The sequence below is a fragment of the Oryx dammah genome, unplaced genomic scaffold (genome assembly GCF_014754425.2).
Source record: "Oryx dammah isolate SB20612 unplaced genomic scaffold, SCBI_Odam_1.1 HiC_scaffold_19, whole genome shotgun sequence".
NCBI classification, from domain to species: Eukaryota; Metazoa; Chordata; class Mammalia; order Artiodactyla; family Bovidae; genus Oryx; species Oryx dammah.
The window spans coordinates 19,720,219-19,738,765 of NW_024070203.1; positions in this window are offsets into that span (position 1 = coordinate 19,720,219).

An 18,547-nucleotide genomic window follows, 5' to 3' on the forward strand; every position below is an offset into this window, starting at 1 on the left:
AAAGCAAGCAGAGCGCCTCCACCAGCAGGCGCTCCATCAACACCCACCGAGCTGGGGTCTGGCTGCCTTTCCTTTGGTTTCTGCTCCAAGAATCCGCCACAAGCTTCTTCCTCAAAGAAGATGCCCTTGAACTGAGACCCACTGTCGTTGTTTAGTCACTAAGTCGTGTATACTCTTTGCAACACCACAGGCTGTAGCCTGCTAGGCTCCTTTGCCCACCGGATGTCCCAGGCAAGAATCCTGCTGTGGGCTGCCATTTCGTTCTCCAGGGGATCTTCCAGGACCAGGGACTGAGCCTGCATCTCTTGCTTCGCCTGCACTGCAGGGGGGTTCTTTACCACTGTGCCACCTGGGAAGACCTGACACCCCTGACACCTGTGAGACTCTTCTGGCATTTAGAAAACACATGGTGATGGAACATGATTTTGCTGTCGAGGGACAGTCTGGTGGGGACATGGATACACTGCAGTGGGTGGCTAACTTCCCAGTCCACTTTCTCACCCCGTTTGTGATCCATTCATTCATCCAAAAAGTATTTACTAAGAGGTACCATGCGTCTGGTTTCCCAAGTGGTGTAGTGGTAAAGAATCTGCCTGTCAATACAGGAGATGCAAGAGATGCAGGTTCAGTCCCTAGATTGGGAAGTTCCCCTGGCAGAGGAAATGGCAGCCCTCTCCAGTATTCTTGCCTGGAAAATTCCAGGGACAGAGGAGCCTGGCGGGCTACAGTCCATGAGGTTGCCAAGAGTCCGATATGACTAAGCACGCACCTGGCACGATTCTAAATTTTGGAGATAGATCAGGAAACACGATAGGCAAAAATCCCCACCCCGTGGACCTAACACCCAGTGGAACAGACATGAAATGTGAAGTGTTAGTTGCTCAGTCGTGTCCAACTCTCTGCGACCCCGTGGGCTGTAGGCTGCAAGGCTCCTCTGTCCACAGGATTCTGCAGGCAAGAATCCTGGAGTGGGTTGCCATTCCCTGCTCCAGGGAACCTTCCTAACCCAGGGATTGAACCCCAGCTTCCTGCATTGCAGGCAGATTCTTTACCACCTGAGCCACCAGGGAAGCCCCTCTCTTTCATAGCACCTCCCTTAATCATACATCTTTATGTCCCCCCGCTCCAAACTCTGAGATACTCAAGAGCGGACTCTGTTTTATCCATCCCTGGATACCCAATCCTGGACACACTATATGCTCAGTAAATGTTCTTTAGGGACATCTCAGATATCTGCCTTATTCTGAATTGTTTGAAATGTAAATGAAATTATTTTGAGCCCCACATCGGGACAATCTCCCCCAAGAATTTGAAAGAAGAGGCAAGACAGAAAAATCGGAGAAGGGTGGCTTTTATTTTCTTCTTGTCCTTGTGTTAAATCCTCTTGCCCCAGACAGAACCCTAGACCCTTCTTGCCTTGTATTTCCTACGAAGAAACCTTCTAGCAGAAGGCCTGGGGGTTTCTTGCAGAACATTTGAATATGTGAGGAAAGAAGAAAGCAGTGACTGGGCCAGCGCAATGCAAATAACTTAGATTAACTGCTCCTGAAATGGCTTGGGAGGATGGTGTCAGCAGAGATGGTGGAGGGGGAGGGAGCACCTCCAAAAATCCACTCCTCCATAAACGCAACAATCTGGGGAACATTTGTTTAAGGGAAAAAAAAGCTTAATCTGGTTCTTTTTTTAAAAAATAAACCATGTGGCATCTTAACTTGCTTGTTCTCCTCCTTCTTCTCCAGCTCCATAATAGGCTTGACAACCACAACCCTAAGTCACAGTGGAACCCAGCAGCCCCTGTGCCAATGGAGAGGGGCAGAGAACTATACATCAATGAAAATTTTTAAACATACGTAAAAAAAGAAGTGTCTATACCCTTTTGTGTGAATAGTGTTACACACACCCCTCTTGAAGGTACAAGTGGCCACATTTGGTTTGGTTCTAATTCATGTTCATCCCCTCTCTCAAACACAGAGAGACTCAATTTGATTCTACACCTTCCAGAAGCTTCTGTTGTGCCTGGGAAGACAGAGAAAGGCTCACAAGTACCTCAAATGCAAGACAAGTTGAAAAGCCCAGCATATAGTTTCTCAACCAGTAAGTTAAAAAATGCATGGATGAGTAATAAGGACGGGGTAGGCAAAAGCAGAGACATTACTTTGCCAACAAAGGTCCATCTAGTCAAAGCTATGGTTTTTCCAGTAGTCATGTATGGACGTGAGAACTGGACGATAAAGAAAGCTGAGTGCTAAAGAATTGATGCTTTTGAACTGTGATGTTGGAGAAAACTCTGAGAGTCCCTGGGACTGAAAGGAGATCCAACCAGTCCATCCTAAAGGAGATCAGTCCTGAATATTCATTGGAAGGACTGATGTTGAAGGTGAAGCTCCAATACTCAGGCGAAGAACGGACTCATTGGGAAAGATCCTTATGCTGGGAAAGATTGAAGGCAGGAGGAGAAGGGAACAACAGAGGATGAGATGGTTGGATGGCATCACCAACTCGATGAGCATGAGTTTGAGTAAGCTCTGGGAGTTGGTGAAGGGTAAGAAGCCTGGCATGCTGCAGTCCATGGGGTCACAAAGAATCGGACACGACTGAGCAACTGAACTGAACTGAGGTAGAAGTTATTGCCAGTGTAAATATAGGAGAATATAATGAAAGAGACTACGCTGGCCAGGTCTGCAAATGGTGGGTGCATGAGTTAGAAGCACAATAAATACATTTATTACTAAGCAAACAAAGTAGAGAACAATCGGACGTTTTCTTCTGAGACCAGTGGATTTGTCACTTCACTTTGCACCACCAGAGGGCACTATAACATGCATTGGGACTTATGGAAGAAAGCTGGTTTTGGTTTTTCTTTACCAGGTCCAGTTGTCAGCAAGGTCTTTGTAAGTTTATAGCTGCTGGGAAACTTGACTAGTTCTGAGCATTGCTAATGCCCCTCCCCATAAGAAGGTATTAGCTTAAATGTGAGGCTGTAACATTTGTAGGAAGGAATAACAGGAATTTTTTCCAAATTTGACCTCAGCATGCTCCCTAGTGTGTGCGTGCTCCGTCGGTCTGACTCTGCGTGACCCCGCGGACTGTAGCCCACTAGACTCCTCTGTCCATGGGATTCTGCAGGCAAGATACTTGAGTGGGTAGCCATTTCTTCCCACCCAGGGATCGAGCCTGCATCTCCTGTGTCTCCCGCATTGCGGGCAGATTCTTCACCGCTGAGCCACCAGGGAAGCCGAGAGGATCCAGAACACCAGGGCCAAGCACCTTCTTCTTTCTGCTGAGACGGCCCTCCCCCAACCCTTTCTCCTCCTCATCTCCAAGGACCGCCTTCTCTCTGAGTCCCCAACATCAAACATAGTGCTTCTGTTAGTATTGATTCCATTGGATTCCAAGGATTCGTGTTATTTTAATTAAGGTTTCTTAACAGTCAGAGAGATTCAAGGGACTAGATCTGATAGATAGAGAGCCTGAAGAACTATGGACAGAGGTTTGAGACATTGTACAAGAGGCAGTGATCAAGACCACCCCCAAGAAAAGGAAATGCAAAAAGGCAAAATGGTTGTCTGAGGAGGCCTTACAAATAGCTGAGAAAAGAAAAGAAGCAAAAGGCAAAGGAGAAAAGGAAAGATATACCCATTTGAATGCAGAGTTCCAAAGAATAGCAAGGAGAGATAAGAAAGCCTTCCTCAGCGACCAATGCAAAGAAATAGATGAAAACAACAGGATGGGAAAGACTAGAGATTTCTTCAAGAAAATTAGAGATACCAAGGGAAAATTTCATGCAAAGATGTGCTCGATAAAGGACAGAAATGGTATGGACCTAACAGAAGCAGAAGATATTAAGAAGAGATGGCAAGAATACACAGAAAAAAATACAAAAAAAGATTTTCATGACCCAGATAACCATAATGGTGTGATCACTCACCTAGAGCCAGATATCCTGGAATGCGAAATCAAGTGGGCCTTAGGAAGCATCACTACGAAAAAGCTAGTGGAGGTGATGGAATTCCAGTTGAGCTATTTCAAATCCTAAAAGATGATGCTGTGAAAGTGTTGCACTCAATATGCCAACAAATTTGGAAAACTCAGCAGTGGCTACGGGACTGGAAAGGGTCAGTTTTCATTCCAATCCCAAAGGAAGGCAATGCCAAAGAATGTTCAAACTACCACACAATTGCAGTCATCGCACACACTAGCAAAGTAATACTCAAAATTCTCAAGCCAGGCTTCAACAGTACATGAACCATGAACTTCCAGATGTTCAAGCTGGATTTAGAAAAGGCAGAGGAACCAGGCAACGGCAACCCACTCCAGTACTCTTGCCTGGAAAACCCCATGGGCAGAGGAGCCTGGTAGGCTACAGTCCATGGGATCGCTACGAGTAGGACACAGCTGAGCGATTTCACTTTCACTTTTCACTTTCCTGCATTGGAGAAGGAAATGGCAACCCACTCCAGTGTTCTTGCCTGGAGAATCCCAGAGACAGAGGAGCCTGGTGGGCTGCCATCTATGGGGTCGCACAGAGTCGGACACAACTGAAGCGACTCAGCAGCAGCAGCAGCAGCAGAGGAACCAGAGATCAAATTGCCAACATCTGTTGGATCATCGAAAAAGCAAAAGCTTTCCAGAAAAACATCCACTTCTGCTTTACCAACTATGCCAAAGACTTGGACTGTGTGGATCACAACAAACTGTGGAAAAATCTTAAAGAGATGGCAATACCAGACAACCTTACCTGCCTCCTGAGAAATCTGTTTGCAGGTCAAGAAGCAACAGTTAGAACTGGACATGGAACAACAGACTGGTTCCAAATTGGGAAAGGAGTATGTCAAAGCTGTATAATGTCACTCTGCTTATTTAACTTATATGCAGAGTACCTCATACGAAATGCTGGTCAGGATGAAGCACTAGCTGGAATCAAGATTGCCGGGAGAAATATCAATAACCTCAGATATGCAGATGACACAACCCTTATGGCAGAAAGTGAAGAAGAACTAAAGAGCCTCTTGATGAAAGTGCAAGAGGAGAGTCAAAAAGTTGGCTTAAAGCTCAACATTCAGAAAACAAAGATCATGGCATCTGGTCCCATCACTTCAAGACAAATAGATGGGGAAACGGTGACTACTTTATTTTGGGGGGGCTCCAAAATCACAGCAGATGGTGACTGCAGCCATGAAACTAAAAGACGCTTGCTCCTTGGAAGGAAAGCTATGACCAACCTAGACAGCATATTAAAAAGCAGAGACTTTACTTTGCCAACAAAGGTCCATCTAGTCAAGGCTATGATTTTTCCAGTGGTCATGTATGGATGTAAGAGTTGGACTATAAAGAAACCTGAGCCCCAAAGAATTGATGCTTTTGAACTGTTGTGTTGGAGAAGACTCTTGAGAGTCCCTTGGACAGCAATGAGATCCAACCAGTCCATCCTAAAGGAAATCAGTCCTAAATATTCATTGGAAGGATTGTTGCTGAAGCTCAAACTCCAATACTTTAGCCACCTGATGCGAAGAGCTGACTCATTGGAAAAGACTGATGCTGGGAGAGATTGAAGGCAGGAGGAGAAGGGGATGACACAGGATGAGATGGTTGGATAGCATCACCAACTCGATGGACATGAGGTTGAGTAAACTCCGGGAGTTGGTAATGGATAGGGAGGCCTGGCGTGTTGCAGTCCATTGGGTCGCAAAGAGTTGGACACGACTGAGCGACTGAACTGAACTGAACAGTCAGAGAACTACTCCGTTTCTAGTTTGTCTTGGGTGCATCTTGGGAAAGACCTCTGTCCTGTGCCCTTCCCAGAAGCTGACTTTTAACCTCTGCCACCCAGCCCTGGGCTGACTGTTCCCTTGTGTCCCATAGCAGGAGCTGCTGGAGGCCAGGATATACCCCAGGCCCCTCTGTATCCTCGGTGCCAAGCAAAGTGCTGGGTGATGATAGAATGAAGAACAAGAGGATGAATGGAATAGCTGTTCTCACTGTGTGACCCGAGCTCCAACCATCGGGCCACACTACTGGCCTGGGAGGCTTCCACGGGCACCCTAGTAGAGGGGCTGGTGTCCGCAAAATGCCAGCATCTTATCTGACCCAGTCCCTGCAGTGTTCACGGCCTCTGTGGCTTCCTCATGCACTTAAATGAAACCCCAGCTCCTTGCTGTGACCTGCAAGGCCCTGCACCCTCATCTCCCTGCCCCATCTCTGCCACACTCCCCACCCCTCCCCCTACTCCACCTCTGGTCCACACACACCCATCCCTCCCCCACAGTGGGGCCCTGGCCCACGTGCAGGTTCCTCTCCCTGGAACAGCCTTCCTTCTTTCTGTTTTTAAGAGTACTGGAGTGGGGTGCCATTGCTTTCTCCTGTTGTTGAATAGTATCCGTTAATTAAGAGCAAAATAGTAACAGCATCTTAACTGTATAGCTGAACTAACAAAATTTGATATTTAGGCTATTAAAACCTAAAATCCAGGTCAATCATTGAAAATAAAATTAGACCCACACAGAAATCAAAAACATAACTTAGAAAATGCGAGTAGCTACACAGAGAAAAGAAGGCATTAGGTCCCCTGGATTATCTTTCTTGAGCTAATTATGTTGAATAAACATAGGTCTCTTGATTAAACTCGGGATGGTTTTGGCATTTGCAGGGGATCAAAAAGGGAACTGGGCTTCCCTGATCGCTCAGAGGTAAGGAATCTGCCAGCAGTGCAGGGGACAACTGGTTCGATTCCTGGGTCGGGAAGATCCCCTGGAGAAGGGATAGGCTACCCACTCCAATATTCTGGCCTAGAGAATTACATGGACTGCATAGTCCATGGGGTCGTGGAGTCGGACACGACTGAGCAACTTTCACTTCACTTACAGAGGGAATTGGGTCTGTTAGGTAACATGAGGATGGCTGCAGCCGCTCACAGCTGAGCCTTATCCTAAAGACTATGGGAGCCCTTCCTTCTGATCACCCCATGGCTGGCTCCATTTCGACTTTAAGATCTCAGTTTGGGGGAATTCCCTGGTGGTCCAGTGGGTAGGACTCAAAGCTTTCACTGCTGAGGGCCCAGGCCCAAACTCTGGTCCGGGAACTAAGACCCTGCAAGCCACTCATTTTCAGTTTCAATGTCACTTCTTGGAGAGGCCACACCTGGTTATCCAACTTAAAACCCACACCCATCGCCCATGACACAGCTGTAGAGCCCTCTAGAGCGCTCACCCGGGTTTCTATGTGCTGACTTACTGTCCGATGCCCCAGGTAGATGGCTGGATCCTAAAGGCCAGGTGTTTCCCAGTGACAAAGAACCGGCCTGTCAATGCAGGAGGCATAAGAGATGCAAGTTCGATCCCTGGGTCGGGAAGATGCCCAGAGGAAGAAATGGCAATGCATTCCAGTATTCTTGCCTGGAGAATCCCCACGGACAGAGCAGCCGAGCCGGCCACACCATAAGGTCACAAAGGATCGGACACAACTGATGTGACTGAGCAGGCGCACGCAAAGGCCAGGGACATCCCCAGAGCCCGGCTCAGAGCAAGCTCCCAGACGCCAAGCCGAGCTCCCAGAATGCCAAGAGGCTTCCGCGATGAAGCCCACAGCCACACCCTGGACCAGACTCTCTGCATTCTCACCGCAGACCCTGCCCTTCCAGGGGAGTGAGGTAACTTCATACAGAGGAAGAAGGTCAAGGCTCAAGAAGAAGTGAATCTGCATACACAAACTTATGGTTACCAAAGGGGAAAGGTTTAGGAATAAATGAGGAGGCTGGCATTAACACATACATACTATTATGTATAAAATAGATAACCAACAAGGACCTACCATATAGCACAGGGAACTCAACTCAATATTACATAATAACCTGTAAGGGAAAAGAATCTGAAAAAGAATACATATGGTTATAGGTGTATGAAGTGAAGTGAAAGTTGCTCAGTCGTGTCCGACTCTTGGTGATCCCGTGGACTATACAGTCCATGGAATTCTCCAGGCCAGAATACTGGAGTGGGTAACCTTTCCCTTCTCCAGGGGATCTTCCCAACCCAGGGATTGATTGCATAATTGTAAATCAATTATATATTATAAATCAATTATATTGTAAATCATTTTAATTATATAAAAATGTAAATTATATATTATAAATTATAATTATTGTATATTATAAAATGCAAATTATATATTGCAAATCAATTATATATTGTAAATTATATATTATAAATCAATTATAAATTGTAAATCGATTGTATAACTGTAAATCAATTACACTTCAATTAAAAGTTTTTTTAAAAAAGGAGTCTGGAGAAAAGTACAAGTTCACCAAACAGGGATCTGGGATTTAAGAGCCAGCAAACGTGCCACTCACTTAGAGCTCTGGGAGTTGTCTGGGTTCCCAAGATGAGCAAGAGACAGAAGCAAAGAGCGTTAGGAACGTGAACGTGGGTTCCAGGGAGTGTGGGTTTGAATCTGGCTCCTCTTCTTACTAAGAGATGACTTTGGGCAAGTCACCTCATTGCCTTGTGCCTCAGTTTTCTTATCTGTAAAATGGAGATGAAAGAAGTATGGAAGTTTCAGTCACTCAGTCGTGTCTGATTCTTTGCAACCCCATGGACTAGCCTGCCAGGCTCCTCTGTCCATGGAATTCTCCAGGCAAGAATACTGGAGTGGGTAGCCGTTTCCTCCTCCAGGGGATCTTCCCAACCCAGGGATCGAACCCAGATCTCCTGCATTGCAGGCAGATTCTTTACCATCTGAGCCACCAGGGAAGCCCCAAAATGGGGATGATAATCATATCTACATCGTGAACTTAAAGTACCTAATGCTTTTAAAGCATCAGCGTCCAGCATGTTGATCAGTGGTATCTCTTTGGTCTCCGATGAAAACCAAGGGCTCCTGATCAAGGGCCCTGCCTGTGCACATAGAAGCTCTGGGTTCTGTTTGCACGAGCTTCTGTTTCTCTTTGCGTCCTTACCTTTAACAAAGCCGTTTGCAAGTCCCCTTATTTTCCAAAAGGAGCCACTTCACAAGAGTGGGCTGGACCCATATGCAGGAGACGCAGCTCTGCAAAAAATTAAAATAGACGCCTTTCCCTTTAGGTTATTTCTGCTTCCCCACCCCCATCGTGAGCGGCATCACTCCATCCTGAGGCGCCCTGGAAAAGCTCTCTCTCTGCAGGAATGTAATGGATGTCCCGTGCAACTGCCAATACTGCAGCCGATTTCGCGGGAAAATTGCCTCTATCCATCACAGCAGCCCAGAGCGAGATGCGCATTTCCTGGGAAGACCCCAGGCCAGTCTCTCCCGAGGGTTTTCTCAGAGGCAGCGAAAAGAAAGCCGCTGCTGCAACAAAATTAAATGAGAGAAACAAGGAAGGAAATGAAAGCCACTGGAATCTATAGCTGTTCCCCCTCCAGGTAGACTCCTTGCCCACCATCTCCTAACCCAGGACCAGAGCGCGACTTGGCATCCCCAAAAATGAGCTTCCCAACCCCCTCCTCGGACACACTGGCAGTGGAGACCTGGGTCAGAGTTTGGGAGGCTGTGCAACCATGGCTGAGTTGGTGGCTGTCCCCAAGGGCAGCCTCCTTCCTGCAGGGAGACCCACAGGGCGGTCTGCCCTCCCCTCTCATCCCTCAGTTCCATGCCTACCAAGCGGGCAAGGCACGCGTCCCTCTGGGGAGGCTAATGATGAAGAGCTTGGGCCGCTAAACCCTCTCCTCCGGGATCCACGCAGGCATTTCCCCTGGGGTGACCGAGCCCAGTTCTTCTTGAACCGAGCAGACGGCAGCGGTGAGGCAGCACCTAAGCTGGCCCCCACGGGGCTGTCTGACCTGCAGGAGCACAGAGGATGCTGCCCTGAGCATCCCAGCCTTGCGGTCTCCCTGAGCTCACAGCCAGCTGAAGGCTGAGGCTCCAAGACGCTGAGGAGAGCACCCGAGGTCACAGGCGGAGGAAGGGGTAAGGACTGGGTTGGAAGCCAGGTCCTGGGGACCCCACCACCTCCCCATGCTCTGGCCTCCACGTCTGCAACTGGATTTCTGTCCATGCAGCTGGGAGAACAGCAAGGATGGGGGTAACATGGAGACACCTGACCCAGGACCCCCAGCCCCTCTTGTGAGTTCTCCAGCATGTCTTTCCTGCTCAGCCACTCGAAGAGAACAAACACTTCTGTTTGTCCTGGCTCCTCCTCGGCTGGTCACTGGCCAGAGTTTTTCCTCCCTGGAGAAGACTTTCCTGGCTGTCTCTGTGTTCCTGCCACTCTACTCAGGGTTCACACATGGCGGACACACAGTCAGGGCTTCTGGGGCTGAACTGAATTTGCTGGACCTACCATAAGTGGGGAGGGGGCTTCCCTGATGGCTCAGACGGTAAATAATCTGCCTGCAATGTGGGAGACCCGGGTTCTATCCCTGGGTAGGAAAGATGCCCTGGAGAAAGGAATGGCTATACACTCCAGGATTCTGGCCTGGAGAATCCCATGGACAGAGGAGCCTGGCAGGCTATGGTCCTTGGGGTCACAAAAAGTCTGAATGATATGACTGAATGACTAACACACACACACACACCATGAGTGGGGAAGGTTATGAGGATGAAAGCTCTGCTGAGACGCATAGTAATAAAACCCAGGAGGCTTTCCTGGTGGGCCAGTGGTTAAGTCTCTTTGCATCCAGTGTAGGGGGCATGGGTTCGACTCCTGGTTGAGAACTTCAGATCCCACATGACACGCTGTGCAATGAGGCCAGAAATAAAAAGATAAATAAAAGAATTTTTTTAAAAAAAGGTGGATGCTTACCAATTATACACAATTATACACAAAATCTTTCTGATTTTTTAAAAAATAAGTAAAGAAATAAGACCCAGGTCTCTTCAAACCTGACAGAAAAATGAAAATATGAACTCAAGGAAGATGCTGGTCCCAAAGCCCCTCCTCTTGACTCCCTCGGGCTGCAGCTCAGGACATATTTTCTCTCTTTGCTTTGGGAAGGAGACAAGCATTCTGTAGTTTGGCTGGAATCAGGGGCTTCTCCACTTACTTGGTTATCTGGATGGAAAATTCGGAGCAAAGCTGCCAGGCCCCTGTGAGCCACCTCTGCAACGACTTGAGAACACAAGTGATGGAAGCCTTCCAGACGTGAATACCCATGACTGGGTATTGATGATGAAAGCTTGGCAAGCGCTTCCTGCCATCACCCAGCAAAACCCCAGGAAACAAGGAAAGGTGTTCACACTTCTTTCCCTCATGCATGACCTCAGCTTCATTCAGGAAACTCTTCAGGGCTCCTCGTGCAAGCCAGGGTCCAGACTGAGTGCCGTGGGGAATGCAGAGGCTGGATTACAGCCGGAAGGGCAAGTGCTAGAGCCTAGTGCTTGGGGATGGATTCCAGCCCTGGGGGCTCAAAGGTAAAGAATCCACCTGCAATGCAGAGGATGCTGGTTTGACCCCTGGTTGAGGAACTAAGATCCCACACGCCTCAGGGCAGCTAAGTCCATTTGCTCTAGCTACTGCACCCTAGCGACACAACCAGGGAAACCACAGGAAGCAACGAAGATCCCAGTGCTGCAACTGAGACCCGATGCAGCCAGATAAAGAAAGACTTTTAAATAACAATAACAGTCATTGAGAACAGCAGAACACACAGTGTGATGAACCGTATGCAGTGTGTAAAACAGTTAACACAGAATGTTCGGAATTACTCAGGCAGCATTTTACAAATAACAAAATATGTGGGATGCACTCCACCCCCTTCTCCGGATGGAACATAAAAGCCCCAGCTGAACATGAAGATAGGAACTTCACGCTGTCCTGCTTCTGCCTGGGTCCTTTACTGAGAAGGCATGACCCGAAGGATTGCTCTCTGAAAGATGGAGCTGTCTAGGATAGCACTGCCGCGAGGCATGTATGTTAGGGACACTCAGACAGTAAATGATCTATAAATCCAGATCCAGCATGAGCCACAATTATCCCATCATGTTGTTGTTTAGTGGCTAAGTCATGTCTGACTCTTTGCAACCCCAAGGACTATAGCCTGCCAGGCGCCTCTATCCATGGAATTTCCCAAGCAAGAATACTGGAGTGGGTTGCCATTTCCTTCTCCAGGGGATCTTCCAGACCCAAGGATCGAACCTGCAGCTCCCGCCTGGTTTCCTGCATTGCAGCCGTTTCTTTTATGCTGGGCCACCAGAGCAGCCCATTAAATGGGCATAAGCATACCTAACTCACAGAGCTGTAGAGAGAATTCTAGGAAATATACTGAAAGCGCTCAACACGTAGACTTTCTCAATAAATGAAAATTAATCTTCCACTCTGTTAGTGGAGAGGCCTTCCAGGAGCTGACTCTGCTTACCTTTGTGGAGTCAGAAATCTGATTTTTGTCAGTCTGTGGAGAGTTTAAACCACATACACTGAGATGGAAGCATAAATCAAAATGCCAGTTTATTCATTTACGTCGAGAAATCACTGCCATGGTGTATTAGTTTCCTCTTGCTGCTGTAACAAATCACCACACATTGAGTGGCTTAAAACAACAGAAATTTATTATCCTACACTTCAGTAGGCCAGAAGTCTAGCCCCCAACTCACTGGGTTAAAATCAAGCTGTCGGCGGGCTGCGTTCCCACGGAGGCTCCAGGAGAGACTCAGCTTCCTTGCCTTTTCCAGCTCCTAGAGACGGCTGTACTCGTTGGCGTGCCGCCCTCTGCCTCCATCTGCAAAGCCAGCAGCACTGGCTGAATCCTTCTCACATCTCATCACTCTGACCTCAGGCTGCTGCCACCTGCCTGTTTAATGTCTTTTAGGACCCTTGTGATCTCATGCAGCCCACCCAGACGATCCAGGATAATCCCCCTCTTCTAAGACCAGTTTAATGCCATTTGCAACCTCAGTTTGCATTTGCCATGTAACGTAACTTAGTCACGGGTTCTAAGAATTGGAACATAAATATCTTGGGAGGAGAAATATTATTATTCTGCCTACCACACATGAGAACAGAAATACTTGAGTCCAATAGAAGCAACCAAAATGTCCACCAACAGAGGAATGGATAAAGAAGATGTGGTATGTACATAAAGTAGAACATTACTCAGTCACAAAATGGGATGAAATTGGGTCATCTGTAGAGATGTGGATGGACCTACAGAGTATCATATAGAGTGAAGTCAGAAAGAGAAAAATAAAGATCGTATATTAACAATGTATGTGCATTAACAATCATCTACAAAAATAATAATAATCTAGAAAAATGGTACAGATGGTCTCATTTTCGAAACAGAAATAGGGACACAGACATAGAGAACAAATGTATGGATACCAACTGGGGAGATGTGAGGGTGGAGGGAATCGGGAGATTGGGAGGGACTTACACAGACTGCTACATATAAAATAGATAACTAATGAGAACCTACCCCAGGGATTCTACTCAGAGCCTTGTGGTGACCTAAATGGAAAAGAAATCCAAAAAAGAGGGCATACATTTGTATGTATAGCTGATTCACTTTGCTGTACAATAGAAACTAACACAACATTATAAAGCAACTATTAATAAGCTTGAATAAAAATTAATTTCCAAAAAAACAAGAATACTTGAGTTCATATAACCAATACATTATTTCCCTGTATATAGGTCTGTGAAGGAGGTTTGGTGAGTGTGGAAATAGAGCCACAGGGTGTCAGACTTACACAGTCTAGTGTGTCCACCTCCACCATGGACATGGGTTAACGAATAGACCCAGGCATGACTCCTTCCCTGATGAGAGGTGGGCTGGTCCTGACAATATTTGGCTCTGTGACTCTGTTCTCCAGACCTCCAAGGCTGAGTAAACACCACCACAACCAGTAGCCAAGGCAACCTTCTGATGGACACACTTTTCCTTTAGGGGATGGTACTGAGGTCTGAAAAATCGCTGCAGACAGCAACTGCTGCCATGAAATTAAAAGACACTTGTTTCTTGGAAGAAAAGCTTTGACAAACCTAGACAGTGTATTAAAAAGCAGAGATACTGCTTTGCCAACAAAGATCTGTGTAGTCAAATCTTTGATTTTTTCCAGTACTCATGTACAAATGTGAGAGTTGGACCATAAAGAAGGCTGAGTGCAGAAGAATTGATGCTTTCAAATTGTGGTGTTGGAGAAGACTCTTGAGAGTCCTTTGGACTGCAAGGAGATCAAACCAGTCAATTCGAAAGGAAATCAGTCCTGAATTTTCAGTGGAAGTACTGATGCTGAAGCTGAAATTCCAATACTTTAGCCACCTGATTAGAAGAGCTGACTCACTGGAAAAGACTCTGATGCTGGGAAAGATTGAAGGCAGGAGGAGAAGGGGGTGACAGTGGATGAGATGGTTAGATGGCATCACTGACTCAAAGGACATGAGTTTGAGCAAACTCTAGAGATGGTGAAGGAGAGGGAAGCCCGGTGTACTGCAGTCCATGAGGTCACAAAGAGTCAGACACAACTTAGCAACTGAGCACACACCCACTCAGGTCTCAGGTGGCCTGGGTGTCTTCATGCTTACATGACCACATTTTGTAATCCACTGTGGGTGGGGTTTACAGTTGAATACTTAAATTGTTGGAGTGTGAGGAAAGCTGAGCGCCGAAGAATTGATGCTTTTGAACTGTGGTGTTGGAGAAGATTCTTGAGAGTCCCTTGGACTGCAAGGAGATCTAACCAGTCCATCCTAAAGGAGATCAGCCCTGGGTGTTCTTTGGAAGGAATGATGCTAAAGCTGAAACTCCAGTAATTTGGCCACCTCATGTGAAGAGTTGACTCATTGGAAAAGACTCTGATGCTGGGAGGGATTGGGGGCAGGAGGAGAAGGGGACGACAGAGGATGAGATGGCTGGATGGCATCACCGACTCGATGGATGTGAGTTTGAGTGAACTCCGGGAGATGGTGATGGACAAGGAGGCCTGGCGTGCTGCGATTCATGGGGTCGCAAAGAGTCAAATACCACTGAGAGACTGAACTGAACTGAACTCAAATTGTAAACATATCCCCTAAGTGTTTAGGGAACGTCTATTTCCTGAAAGTGCTCACGACAACATGAATCTAATCCTCTGGGTGCTCAGAAAGGCCTTCTTTGCATCAGCAAGACAGTGACATACTAGAGGGTGAATCAGCCCCTGGTGTCAGATGTCACATCCCAAGGCCTTCAAGAAGGGCTTGGGGTTTCAGAAGGGAACAGGGCCTGTAAGCTGGATAGAGCCAAAAAGAGGATCCAGTGCTGGGGCTTGGCCGCTTCCACACAAACTGAATCATTTGACTGTGGAAGGCTTTGTACTGTGACCCATTTTCATCATGCCCAGACTTGATTGTAGGCAATTTTCCCTTAATTTTGAATACTAACCCAAAGGGAAAAGAACAAGTTGTTTGTTCTTATGATCACACAGTAGGTATGAAACCATATGCTGCGTTTCAGTTGCCAAGATTCTTAATTATGTTCTTTATGTTCTGCATAATGATGAGTATGTATCGGGTGTTTTTTTAGGATCACTGGGGTAGGTGCTATCTTTTATCAGGTACCAACAACAGCTGACATTTACCGGCTGCTTCCTCCTTGTCAGGCACGAGTGCTCAGCACCTTACACGTGTCCCATCCCTCAATGCTCCCAACAATGCTAGAAGCTGGGTCCTATTATTATCCTGGTTTTTGCAAATGTGGCAACTACAGCTCACGGAGCTTCAGTGGCGTTGCTGAAAGCTAACCACTGCATCACACAGCTAGAGCCCGGATCTGAACCCAGCTAGTCTCCCATCAGAAACCATGAGCATAAGGTAAACGATGCCTTGTTTACCCTTGACAGGAAGGTTTGCACTGCAAGCAGGTGAGACATAATCTTAAATTGTGGGAAAAGACACAAAACATAAAATTTACCATTTTAAACATACGACTTAGTGCTACCAAGTACATTCCCATTGCTATGCAAGCATCATCACCCTCCACCTCTAGAACATTTTTCATCTTCTAGAACTGAAACTTTGTTCCCATTGAACACTAATTCCTGGGACTTCCCTGGTGGTCCAGTGGTTAAGTCTCCACTTAACTTTCAATGCAAGGGGCGTGGGTTTGATCACTGGTCGGGACACTAAGATCCCACATGAGGCAGACAACCGGGATGAGGCAAACACCGTGTGCACCACCCTGCCCAGCACCGGCAGGGTTTCCCACCGCTGGCAGCACTCTGTCAATGTATCACTGAAACACTGCGATCGCACTTGCTACAAACTTGGATCAGCCTCGCTTTCCAGGTTTGTATGTGTAACGTTTCTATGCCGGCAATTGCACATGCAAAAAAAAAAAGAGTGAAGTTGAAAGTAGGATCAGTCTAATGAATAAGAGCAAGAATTCTGGAGCCAGGTATCACGGGGTCAAGTCCTAGCTCTCATATCTCTCAGCCGCGTGACCCTGGACAAGTTCCGAGACCTCCTTGAGCTTAATGACATCAGTTGAAAAGATAACAGTACGATCTTAGGGTTGTTATGTATATGGAAATTATGTAAGTAAATATACAGCAGGTACTTAGAACAGTGCTAGGGATCTTGTAAATACCCTGTAATTTTGCCACGTTATTTAAACTTTTTGAAAATTTATTCATTTATTTATTTTTGGTGGTGCCGGGTCTTTGCTGCTGCCCACGGGCTTTCTCTAGTTGCGGTGAGCAGGGGCTACTCTCGTTGCAGAGCACAGGCCCTAGGTATACCGGCTTCAGTGGTTGCAGCACACAGACGCAGTAGTTGTGGTGCACGGGCTTTAGTTTCCCACAGCATGGGGTCTTCCTGGACCAGAGGTGGAACCCGTGTCCCCTGCATTGGCAGGTGGATTCCTATCACCGTACCACAAGCAAAGTCCCTATTCTAACTTTTTAAAATGGCCAGTCAACCTAAAGATTACAGTCACTTCAACAGACTATCCAACGAGGGAGAAACTCTGCTCCCTGGTACAATACTATGGATAAACCCACATTTTCTTCATCCACTCCAAAACGCCTATAAATACAAGACGTATAGAAAAGCACACCACTAAAATAACTTGATGTAAAACATGCAACCATTACAATGTCATGTAGAGAGGAACAAGAACTAAATAAGAAGGTACATCATTTTCACAGTAAAGTTCTTGCAGAACTGTAAGCCTCATAGAATAATCCTATTTTATTAAGATGTCTTCTTCCATTTGGAATTTATCATGGGCACTTACTAACAAATTCAGTTCTTGCCTTTTTATTTCCAAGGAGTGTATTCCCTAATGTATAGGTTTTATATATTCCCTAACGTATAGGTTTTATACTGCTTGTAACAAGGCACATAATAACCTCAGCTTCACAAGTCAAGGTGGGAATCCTGGATTTTTCCCTTGTAACTAGGTCAAGCAGCCAGGCTTCAGAAGGACACGTAGTGCCCTTGGTGACAGAGGACCTGGAGTCAAGTTCTGTCCCCACCACTTGCTACTTGATGGGCCTGAGATGCCTGGCCTTAGTTTCCCTGGAAACATGAACAAGTCCTGCTTCATGAGAAGGAAGTGAGGACCAGGGGAGAAAAAGGATGCAAAAGGGCTTTTTAAACGATACTTGAAATTAAGAAGTAGTACAGCAGAAATTAGGGTTTCCAAGGTGGCTCAGTAGTGAAAAATCTGCCTGCCAATGCAGGAGACACAGGGGAGGCAGGTTCGATCCCTCGGTCGGGAAGATCCTCTGGAGGAAAGCATGGCCAACCCACTCCAGTATTCTTGCCTGGAGAATCCCCAGTCCCATGGACAGAGGAGCCTGGTGGGCTACAGTCCATGGGCTGGCAAAGAGTCTGACATGACTGAGCGCACACAGCGGAGTCTAACACAAGATGGTCAAGCAACTCTGTACGTGTTCAGTCACACAGTCTTATCTGACTCTTTGCAACCCCACGGACTGCAGCCCACCAGGTTCCTCTGCCCATGGAATTTCCCAGACAGAAGCAACTCTACCCAATTAAAAAAATGAAATAAATAGAAGTAGTATGTCTCAGGGTCTCATCAGCAGACAGAAATTCTACCAGTCACTTTAACAGGGAGATGCTGGTATAAAGAATCATCAGCCAAGGATGAGAACTGAAAAGAAGAAAAGGAGGGGCGGGGGCTGGGAGACACTGAGACATCACCGAGTCACAGGCTGCAGAAGCAGCCCACCCGGAGCTGGGACGTGGAAGTGCAGGCCAGGGTTACCAACCCTTTGAAGCTTCTTGGAGGGCTAGGAGGGGCCCTGTGGGGCTGGAACATGAGTGTCTAAGGAAAGGGCTGCAGCTGGCTGGTGGGGACCTTTCTTTGTTGAGGGTACGCTGAGGCTGCCCCTGGGGTGTGGAAACTGTCACCGGAACCCATGTGACTCCTGGGGTCAAATGTTGTGACAGCTTCGAGGTGGAACAGATGAAGGATACCATCTTCCTGTATCTTCACCAATGCCCTCTGGTACCTGCTGCTGAAGAACTTCGTCTGGAGCGCCCAGGAAGGGGCAGGAGGGGATAGAACTGTGCTTTCAGGGTCCCAGTCCCAGCATCCCAGAGCAGAGAACAAAAGACTGGGCTTAGGGCCGAGGGCCAGTG